Source organism: Crocodylus porosus, unplaced genomic scaffold (genome assembly GCF_001723895.1).
Source record: "Crocodylus porosus isolate Cpor-Errol unplaced genomic scaffold, CroPor_comp1, whole genome shotgun sequence".
Taxonomy (NCBI): domain Eukaryota; kingdom Metazoa; phylum Chordata; order Crocodylia; family Crocodylidae; genus Crocodylus; species Crocodylus porosus.
Window position 1 is genome coordinate 16,391,429 of NW_017728910.1, and position 11,271 is coordinate 16,402,699.

The following is an 11,271-nucleotide window of genomic DNA, read 5'->3' on the forward strand; positions in this document are numbered from 1 at the left end:
GGCCCATGTTCATCTTGGAGTCAATGATGACTCCAAGATCCTTTTCCGCCCCCATGCCGACAAGAGGGGAATTCCCTAACCTGTAGGTATGGTGCTGGTTGTTCCTCCCCAGGTGTATCACTTTGCACTTGTCTGTGTTGAGTCCCACCCTATTCTCATCTGCCCACTCTTGTAACCTGTCTAGGTCCGATTGAAGCTTGTTGCTTCCTTTCAGTGTGCCCACTTCTCCCCACATCTTAGTGTCATCAGCAAATTTGAACAGGGTGCTTTTTACCCCCTCGTCCAAGTCGCTGATGAAGATGTTGAACAATGCGGGCCCAAGGACGGAGCCCGGCGGAACCCCACTGCCCACGTCCTTCCAGGTTGAGAAGGACCCATCCACCACCACTCTCTGGGTGCGGCCTTCCAGCCATTTGGCGACCCAATTGACTGTGTGGGTGTCGACACCACAGTCCCCCAGTTTCTTAATGAGAGCAGGGTGAGAGACAGTGTCGAATGCCTTCCGGAAGTCCAGGAAGACTACCCCTGCATCTAATGATTTGGTAATCTGCTCATAAAAGGCCACCAGGTTGGTCTGACAGGACCTGCCGCTGATGAACCCATGTTGGTTGCCCCTAAGCATGCAGTCCCCTGCTGGCCCCTCGTGGATGTGTGCCAGAATAATTTTCTCAAACAGCTTGCCTAGGAGCGAGGTAAGACTAACTGGCGTATAGTTTCCTGGGTCCTCCTTCTTGCTGGCTTGCTGGCGCTATCCTTGCAGCTCTCCAGGGCTTCTCTGCCAAAGCCCCGCCCACTTGTTGCTGAGACAGCTTTGCACTGGGTGGCTCAGCAGGCACACTGGCTCGCTTAGTGCTTTTCTGCCCCCCCCCTGTTCTCTGCAGCCAGCCTTTCCTTACGATAGTCTGGCCTCCCTGCTCAGGCCCTCTCCACACTCTCAAGGACCTGGCTTTGTCTGCTTGGGCCTGTCTTACCTTAGATAGCCTGGTCCTTCTGCTCAATACTATTCTTCTGCTTGCTAGCCTGGCCCTGATGGCTCAGGCCTACCCTATAGCTTTAGGCCTGGCTCAGGTGTGCTCATGTCCTTTATTTTCGGTCTGACATCAGTCCTGCTCATACCTCTAGTAGCCAGGCCTTGATTTGCTCAGGCTACAGCCTGGCCTACTGGCTCGGACCTCTTTCAATAGCCCAGCATACCTGCTCAGGCTCTCTTCTTCTCCCACCTGGCCCCTGTGGTCTTCCCAGGCCTCTTTGCTTTTCTTTCGGGGTGTGCTCCCTTAGCTTTTCCCCTCAATGGGGTACACACAAGGCAGCGGGGCCCGATGCTTTCCAGCGCCCCATCCTCACCTTCCTTTCATTCGGGAGGCACAGGTGTGGCATTTTCTGGAGGCGGTCCTGCCACAGGCAGTCCCACCACACCGTCCAACCAGAGCAGGGTGAAGTTTCAGGTCTTACACAGGACCCCTGTTGCCCTGCCTCTGAGCTGTTCCTAGCTTTCCCTTGGGTATACCTTCTCCCTTCCAGGAGGCTCTTCCCTGCTCTAGTCGCAGATCTCTCTCAAGCTCACTGTGGCCCCAGTTCAATCTTATGCCCAGCTCCTTACAGCTCTACGTTCAGGAGGCTCCCTTAGCCCCCTTCAAATCGGCTGAGATGGCCCTGGCCTCCACCTCTCCTCTGGTCCTCAGTAAGTCAGGACCTTCATGGTCCTGGTCTCAGGTTGGGCCAGTTGGGGTGCCAGGCCCTTCACGGCTCTGGCTTACCTCTTTCAAGGATGCAACTGCCCTTCGGCTCCCTATGAACCCTGGCCTTGACCAGGCCATTTGAGGTAGATGAAACGCCTCTGGCCATGTACCCTCTCTCTCACTCTGGGTCTCATGCTCTGAGCCGTATCAACCCTTATACCAGTTCCTGGGCTTCAAACCACCCACTTTGCTCTCAGTTCTGAATATTCTCTCTTCTTGAGGTACCCGATCTATTGATATGTCTCAAGCATTTTTCAGTCTACGTTTTTTTTTACTGACATTAAAAGTACTTTTATCCCTTATTTCACATCATCATCTTTTCACGTAGTATTCCTTGATCCATAGGCTTTTGTATCGAGTCACTGTGGCATAGAGACTATAGATCATGAATATGTTGTCAACCAACATAATTGTTTACCATTCTGAGTTATGCCTCTTTTCCTTCTTGCCTATGTTATGTAGCAGGAAGGGGCAGGGTTTAGCAAGCTAACAAAGCAAGCTAACTTTTGCTTTGGACAGAGCAAGCTAACTTTTAAGATGACAGCAGAGTTGCTCCTGCATTTCTGTGTAGCACTCCCTTTCCACCTTCCACCAAACCACAGTGGTATCCTCTTTTGGATATGGGCCAGATACATATGTATTTTCTGAAGAATGCATGGGTGGCTAGCCTTCAAAATGACAACAAGGAGAGCCAACAAAATAATTTTTGATCAGCATTTACTAAGCACCACTTACTTGGCCTTCCACGTTCCTTTTCTGCTATACCTTAGGATCAAATATCCAGGTCCTGTGCTACTGAAATGAAATCTTATTCTATCCTGCCTGAGTCTCTGGAAACTGCTAGTACAGGTGTGTGGGTCCTCCTCACTTTTGCTGCCTTTTTGGGCATTTTTACACATGCATGCGTCACAGTGCCAGGTGGTTTGAAAGCTTATATAATTGCATACAAAATGCATGTCAGCACTGAGAAAATGGCAGTGACATGTCATTGAACTAAAACACCTTGGAGGTCCTTTAGTTCAAAAGTGCACTGCCACCATTTTCTGCGCACTGATGTGCATTTTGCCACTCACACAACTGAATGTGGCGCAGTGCAGTTTACCTCAGCTCGTGTGCGGAGCAGACTCGATTAGTCAAGTCTGCTCTGAAGTGGCGGATCTCCAGCACATCGCAGGAAAAAAGTGTGTGTATAAATGCCCTTTGTGACTTAGTTGTAAGGCTAAGATGGTAGTGTACTACAAAAATAGATGCATTAATGGATATTCAGGAACTTAGAAGAGAGTGGAATGGGATCATCCTTAAGTACCAAAGTGGACTTCGGTGCCTAATAGCTGGAGTAAGATCTTGCCCCAAGCTTCCTCATAAATTGATGAAAATGTTTCATAAAACCACATGAGGTAGTGACTGCATGCCAAGTAAAGGCATTTGGCATTACCTTTTCTTCCACGGAGAAGACAATAGTGGTCAAAAGAATATTAATTCTAACTTGAATTATTCCCAGTGCACGCTTCAAACTGAACTCTTTACCATTTGTTTCTGCAAATGTGCCATTTTTTATAACATCGAGTTGTGAAATGTTTTATTTGGACTAATTTCTGGTTATATTCATGTTAAAAATATTTGCAATTTATTATAATATGTTTCTGTATTACAGTAGCTCTGTTAAGGACACTTACATGTTGCCAACAACTGCAGTGTTCCCATCACCAAAGGTTACCATTTGCAACCTGCCTGTTTTGTCCTTGCTTTGTCCTTGCTCACCCATTATGAAATATTGAAAAGTAATGTCTTAACAGTTCTGAAAAGGGCAGCATAGGAAAAGTTAAGATTCCAATTCCTTCTCAGACATCAGATTTCTTTGGGATGGTGTTATGTATATATTCTGGAAGCAAAAAGACAGTTACTCATTAGGAATGTTAGCACAAAGAAAAGAAATCCTCAGTCTATGGAAAACAGGTTATTTTAGGAGTGAAAGGGAGAAAGAAGAGAGGAATGGTAATGACAATGGAATTGAAGCACAGAGAGGTTTATGATAAAAGGAACAGGGAGGCTCTAACTTTGATCTTTGAAGAATTCCTTGATGTCAAAGATTAAATATAAAGTTGAAACAGAACCAACACCTGTGCATCAGTATCAAATATCTGCTTCCTGTACAGCTGTAGCCAAAACTGAGCCTCAGAGTTCAAGAAGTGAGCACATTTTCTTTTACTTTCATTAAGTACAGTTGTGAGGAAGAAATGCAGCATGGCAAGAAGCAATCCCTGGTCCAAAAAGGCATAATTTCTGTGTAAAGATTGCACAGAAAATGATTGCCTTAAGTGGAAAAACCACAACAGGGACTGTGTATAATATTTCTTTCTTAATTACTGAAGCTTGATGTTGGATTCATCAAGCTGCCCACACGGAATAGGGAGATGACTAAGCATGACATTTCTGTGTTTGGAGTGCACATTCTTTTGAAGAATCCCAAGATTCCCTGAACTATTTTTGTTTGAGGAGTTATATGGTAAAATGACATACTGGGCATGCCTACATGTGCCAATTTAAAGTGCAGTAGACATTTTGAAGGCACATTAAGAGCCTGGGTCGACACATGCTTAATGTGCCTTAAAAATGGCAATTTCAGGCTATTTGTGCCTAATTTGATATCTGTAAAAGCAGGTATCAAATTTAGGCATGAATAGCTAAAATGCCTTAACACAGGTGTAGATGTGCTAAGGCACGTTACCACTGTGCATGTCAGCTGACATGGGGCTAACTTGAGTCCCAAGTCAGTCCACACACCATGTTAATATGCCTTAGTGCGTGCACATATAGAAGCATACTAAATCTCCTTAATGTGCCTTAGGCAAATGTGCATTAAGTTAAGACATGCTTAAAAGCATGTGTAGACACACCCACTGTGTAGTCATGGAATAGCAAGAGGAAAGCTAAACTGAGTTACAAAAAGATATACCTCCCTCACACTTGGCTGAAGCTATAAAAGATCATTTAGAGTTGTCTCAAAAGTGCAGTTATTGAGTCCTGGCATTATTTCATGACACATGGCTGCCTCATGCTTTTGAGTGTGGTTGGTATAGAGAGATTCAACAAATACATGAACAATTGTACCATCGCAATACAGTAGTGCCTTTGGAGTATGGGATTCTGAAGACTAATCTTCTCATGAATTTTGGCCTTATACATTGATAAACAGATTGATAAGATCATCAAAACAATAGCATACAGTTGGCAAAACTATTTCATAGGGTATTGAAAGAAACAGGATTCCTTTTTGAAATTGAAGCATTTAAAACTCTATAATCTTTTCTTTCTGGTTTTTTAGGAAATCTGATCTTTCTAAGGCATGATTTTATATCTTAAGTGCTTAGAGGGAGACCTCAACAGGTGAGAAAATCAAGAGAAGGCAAATGAAGAAATTAATATTGTAACTTTCTATAGGTTTCATGCTAGTGGAAGGCTGCCTTCCTGATGACTACTATAATATGGTTCTCCAGTGATAACATTTGTATTAAAAGTGTATTCCCTTGTTTGTACTGGGTTTATAGTAGACATAAAATTAACATTCATGGTAATGACATTGCAAGATTTATTGAAAGGAAAGCATTTTATCCAATTTTGTTCTTTGTAAACTGGTGATAACACATTAGAAAAATGTACATACCTTCCCGCTTCTCTGCACACAATCTCCTCATCATCTGTAGTGTAGAGGAACAGCAAGTGTAATCTTTCTTTCGCTCTCATTTATATATTCCTTTTATATATTCATTTACATGTCCTTTTGTAGGAACTGAAATATTTTCTTGATGGCATGCGCCACACACTGAGCATCCTTCCTACCTTGGGGTAGTATGAAACATTTCCTTTGGGATTGGAACAAACACCTGAACTGAGCTTCCTGTGTCTGTATAGTCCATGGTAGAAAAAATGGACATGCATGCTAATTTTGCATTTTGCAAGCTGGGATGAAAGTATAGGTTGTGATGTAGGTATTTTGCAAATCCCTGTAAATAATCATAAAGGTTGGGTAGAAGGTAGTAGTCAGCAAAGCTCTGGTTTGTTCTGAGTCAAGCTTTCAAGTTTGTTTTCCCAATAAATGGCCACTTGAATTCTATATGATGGGCTACATTGTTAGTATGTTTATAACTTTGCGCACACAATGGAATGTGCTTGCAAAACCTGGATTTGTGCATGCTAATTGATTTAGATCTTGTAAAAAAAATGGCCCAATGTCTCTGTAATTATGCATATCTTAGGGATATTTTATAATTTTGTTGTTGTCTTTGAAAACCTAATATAGTTTTGCTCAAAACGTTCTGTGTGAAAATTAAAAATATATTTGAGGAGGAAATGCAACTGACCCAGTTCAGTCTTTACTCGCCTGCTCTTTCAGTAAAATAAAAGTAGCTACTTGTGAAATAATATGCAGTTTGTGAATAAAGGTGTTAAAATTAGACTCCAAGATTGCACTGCCATTATTGGATTTGCAGGACTTACTAAGTAGAATAGAAGACATTTTTCATTGTACTGTTCAAAGGGGAGAGGTTCTCAAGTTCTGGAACAGTAAACCTATCAAAGCACCAGGTGGTCAGGGCCATCACAAAGACATGCCATTACATAATGGTAATGTTCATTTCTGTTGTGAGGACAATTAGAACAAGATGTGTCAATTTGCAGGTTCTGACACCATTTTAGAAGTAGCATTCTGTCAGCTATTTTGTCTCATGCATTTGTGGTTTATATGGAATAAAATATGCTTTGATGCCTCAAATACCTTTCTGTGTATGCCAGATCCAAATTTGCACCCCTGGTCCAATTTCATAGAATCAAAGAAGAGTAGGGCTGGAAGGGACCTTCAGGGGCAAGCAACATTCTTAGTTGAGGTGCCAAAAACCCCACAATGTCTACCTTGTAAAGTGGCAGAGTGCCGCCATGCGAGAAAAACAACACCGGGGCAGGGATTACATGGCAGGGTGCACTGCATAGTTAATAATCATATATGGTGCTTTTTTTTTTTTTTTTTAACAGTAAATACCAGATTTTCTAAAAATTCTAAACCTGATGGCAATAAATAAAACTTCATATACTACCTTTGTTCTTGTGCATTCTTTGCTTGTTAAGCATGTTGTGATGAGAGGGAAAGAAAGAAAAAAGAGAAAAGGAAGAGAAAGAAAAAAGGAGAGGAGAGAGAGAACCAGAGACACACCTGCAAACACAGAGGACCAGACACACAGGTGCCCATGCACAGAAACACAAGCATGCAAATGCAAAGAGCCAAACACACAGAACAGGCACACTAACACGTACACACTCCCAGAACCAGACGCACGTGTGCATGTGTGCACACAAGACATACACAGGACCAGGCACACACATGCAGACAAACACACTGAAGCAGACACAGATACATATGCACATACAGAGACACATACACAGATGCACACAATACCAGACACATGGGTGCACACACATGCGCACACAGTGAGACAAACACATACATGCACGTGGCCGGGCTGCTGGGCTGCAGGACAAAGACTGACCCAACAATGCTGTGGGCCCACTGCAGTCCCTGTGCTTCCCTGGGGGGCCATCCCTTGGGCTGCAGCATAGCCTGCCAAGGTCCTGGCCCGGAGCCCACCCATCAGCCAGCTGACTGCTCCCCAGGTGAATGCCAGGCAGGGCCTCCTGCCCCAGGCCTGCAGCCATGCTGCAGCGGGAAGGGGGCAGCGCAAGAGACTGGGAGGGGAGGGGAGTGGGGGCAGTGCAAGAGGCTGGGAAGGGAGTGGTGGCAGTGCGATCCTGGCCCTGCTGTTCTCACCTTGGGCACTTCTGGGCCAAGTGGCTCTGATGCTGCTGCTGCTGCCCCCTAGCCATGTTTGCGCCTGGCATGGTGGTGCTAGCAGCTTCTCTTCCCCCAGCATCCTTCTCTTCTCCCCACCCTTTGCTCTCCCACGCAACGACATGTCCCCCCAGGAGCCTGTGGGAGGATGCATCAGGGCAGGCCAGGCAGAGCTGCAGCAGCTGCTGCTAGACATGGCGGGGAGAGAGGGACCCTGCCCTGCTGGTGATGGTACAGCGCGAGCTGCAGAAGGGGCTTCTTCCTTGCCCTTAATAGCTCCTCCGAAGGCTTCTTCAGGCAGCATCTCCTCCTGAGTCTCTTGAAAGAGCCTGGAGCAGCAACTTAAAAAAAATATAATTTTTAAACAATTTGCCTAGCACACCTAGCATGCCAAGGAAAATATCTCCATATGCCACTAATTGGCATGCGTGCTGGGGGCTGCCTATCCCTAATCTAGTGAGCCCAACCTGCTGCCTGAGGCAGGATCATCCATATCTAAACCATTCTGTACAAATTCTTGTCTAACTTACTAGCACAACTTTACAGGCAAAGGCAACGATCCAACCGCAAGGCATAATACCCTAACCTGCCACAGGTAAAGCAGGGGGACAACAGTGGCCTATGTTTTGCTTCTTTGAGGGTTATTAACGTATGGAAGAGGACCATGCCCCTCACTACAGAGGAAGGCAAAACCCTCAGTCTGTACCAGGCTGACCACGGGCTAGAATTCCTTCCTGAACCAAAATATGGGAATCAGTCTGATCCTAAAATAGGGGGGGCAAGATCCTCTAGCCAGGAATCTCTGGGCTGCCGTTCCTACAGGGGCACTGGCACACCTCAGCCGCAATCCTCAGCCTTGCGGACGATGTAGACTTAGTGCCCAGGAGCCCTGGGGGAAACGTAATACTAAAAGGAGGGGCATGTTACAGATTAATGGGTCTCCTGAGTCGATTCGGATTCTGAGATTCGGCCACCAAGTCGGCCTGAATCGCCTCCAAATCGGCGACCGAAGCTTCGCACAACCCTGGTAACTATATAGGCACAAACATACATTGAAATGTCTTTTTTTTCCTTGATAAAGATTCCAGTTTTGTTTCTGTACTTGTATAAGATCTTATATGTTCTTAGATTTTGTTTTATGTGGTTACATTTTGGAGTTGAATTCATGCCCTTTAATTGGTAACATTACACTTATTTTATTACTTTTTCTCTGATTAAATTGTTTGTGATTTAAAATTCTTTTTCTCAGAACGATTATGTGATTGTTTTTAGTGCCCATGTAAATTTATCCATTTTTGTATCGTTAGGATGTTGTAATTTGCTTTCTGTTTTTTCTAGTTTTCAGCTGAGTTAATGGTGTCTTCTGAGAAGCCTGATGTCACATTATTAACTGACTGGCTGAATTGCTAGGAAGGAGTTCTCGTATTGGTTGGTAGATTTGTTTAAGCGTGGCTCTTTTCCAAAACTTTAATTCTAGAAGGCAGTTTTCTGCTGAAACATTAGCCTTTAGTTATAAGGGTGTTGCTCTCCTTCCCCACACCCCTACTGCTACGTAACTGTATTCGTGATGAACTGAGTAAAAAATCTTCTTTGCTGTTCATATGGTCCTGGGCCTTGGGACTGTGCTCTGAGTGATGCTGCATTTTTAAACCCTAATATGAGTGTACCCTCTAAGAAGGTTGACTGACCATTTCTTAAGTACCCTGCAACCATGTAATTAATAAGCGTCTGTCTTTCCTGGATGTTTTCAGATTGCTGTTTTTTTACTTTCATTTGTATTTATTATTTGCTTTTTCTCAGCCTATCTCTTTTTCCCCTTCCTCCTTGATTACACATAGAAGTCATAGAATCATAGAAAGTTAGGGTTGGAAGGGACCTCAGGAAGACATCTAGTCCAACCCCCTGCTCAAAGCAGGATGATCCCCAACTAGGTCATCCCAGCCAAAGCTTTATCTAGCGGGCTCTTAATAATGTTAATTTTATTATATCCAATTTTCTTGTGGCATCACCATGGAAATTGTATGCGGCTTTCACTTTATGTTGAAGGAAGGAAGAGTTTCTGGGTTATGAAGATGAACTTTTGGTGTCAAGCGCTGTGGACTTCAGACCCAGTTTCTGTCAAGTAAGGTGATAACTCCCTACTCAGCCCTTACATGGAAAAGAGAAATAAAGTACAGCAGTGTGTGCAAGGGACAGATGTCTCCCTTAGTGATTCGTCTGGCTGGTGAAGTTTACCTCTATGCAAAGAGCTAATGCAGCAGCCACGCTTTTCTGTGCTGTTTATAGGGGTCAAGCAGGATTTAAGTGTTGTATGGAGGTTGCGTTGATCTTCTGTCTAGGAGCGAATTTCACCAGCAGAGAGTAAGAGACTTTTTAGCTCAAGCAGTAATGGCCTTTGCTTTGGAGTTGAAGGATGAGAGTTTCTGTCCTGATTGTGCAGGTGTGTGTACATGTTAGCTATATACTCATCGTTTCTTGTCCACAGCATGTGGATTTATTACTGTAGGGCAGGAGGTAGAAAGCTTTATCAGGCTCTCAGAGGGTGCATGGGAAGCTATATAGAAGCAGTCACTTGATGTCTAGAAATGGGGAAAGGTCTTTGAGAAATAAGGCCTGTCCATGCAGTTGCTACAGGGCTGGTTTACATCCCTGGGTTTTCTGTTTATATTTCACTTGTAACCATCTCACTCTGAAAACCTGGGGAATGTAACCTTGGGGAGGTAATCTGTCTAAATGAAAAACAGTTTGTTGTTGTTGCTGAAGCAGTTGATTCATCCAACCAACCAATACTCATACATATTTTTTTTAAAATCGGAACTGTCATAATAGCAAAAGAAGTATAGGAAACAATGAGGTAACTTGACTTTTTCACACATGCTTTCACTTGTTTCTTGCTAAAATTTCAGTAATTGCCCTTTAAAATGTTCTTGACAGGAAAATATTCCAGAAAAGGCCTCTTCTGTCACCTTTCATTCTTAAATTCTAGCGTTACAGTACATGAGAAGAATAGTCATGTTGATGCTATGACCACAGTATTACCCCTGTAATAAAACGCTAAGCAATTTAACATGTTGCTTCCTGGAATGGCCTCATATCATTATTGTAAGGATTCCCGAGAGACTAAAACTATACAGTGTTATTACTGCATGGCATATGGGATTTACAATCAGGGGTAGTATTCTGTTTTGCTTCTAGCTATCTAAGTGGTATTTTTGGTTCTTATGGACGTGTGAAGACGAAACAAGAGGCGTGTATGCATAACACTTTAAAGTGGGCTAAATGCTTTTGCACTGCTTTAATGGTGTTGGTGTTTGCACGCCTTGGCGGTGTATTGCACATTGATTCCAACCTCTGTAGGAAATTTGGTGGCGTAATGCGCCTTAAATGACTTGGAGCGCAGCAAACTAAAGCTCCTTCAAGGAGCTTCAATTTGCTGCCCCTACAGCTGCAGAGCAAAGCACCGGGCTCTGTGCATCTCCCCGGCTCTGCAGGAAGCCCTGCAGGCAGCTTGACAGCAGCCTAGGAGAGCCTGCAGGTTCCACCTGACCCTTTTTTTCCTTTTCCCCCTGGAGCCTGCATGCCTGCCTGAGCTGCGCAGGGGCCTGATGCTTCCCTCCGTGGCTGCGGTGCCCCCCAGGACCGCCCAAGCTGGATGCCTGCAGGTGGGTGCTGCCTGGCGGGGGGCTGCTGCTG

General features: G+C 44.3%; 1 protein-coding gene and 1 long non-coding RNA gene across 2 annotated transcripts in view; one reads left to right on the forward strand and one right to left on the reverse strand.

Annotated features, from left to right (window-relative positions):
* NAALADL2 (N-acetylated alpha-linked acidic dipeptidase like 2) overlaps positions 1 to 11,271 on the forward strand; it is a 1,056,665-nt gene that overhangs the window by 96,044 nt on the left and 949,350 nt on the right. The gene's annotated exons all lie outside the window — the stretch shown is intronic.
* Positions 1 to 11,271, reverse strand: part of LOC109308448 — a 15,909-nt gene that overhangs the window by 3,425 nt on the left and 1,213 nt on the right. The window lies entirely within an intron of this gene.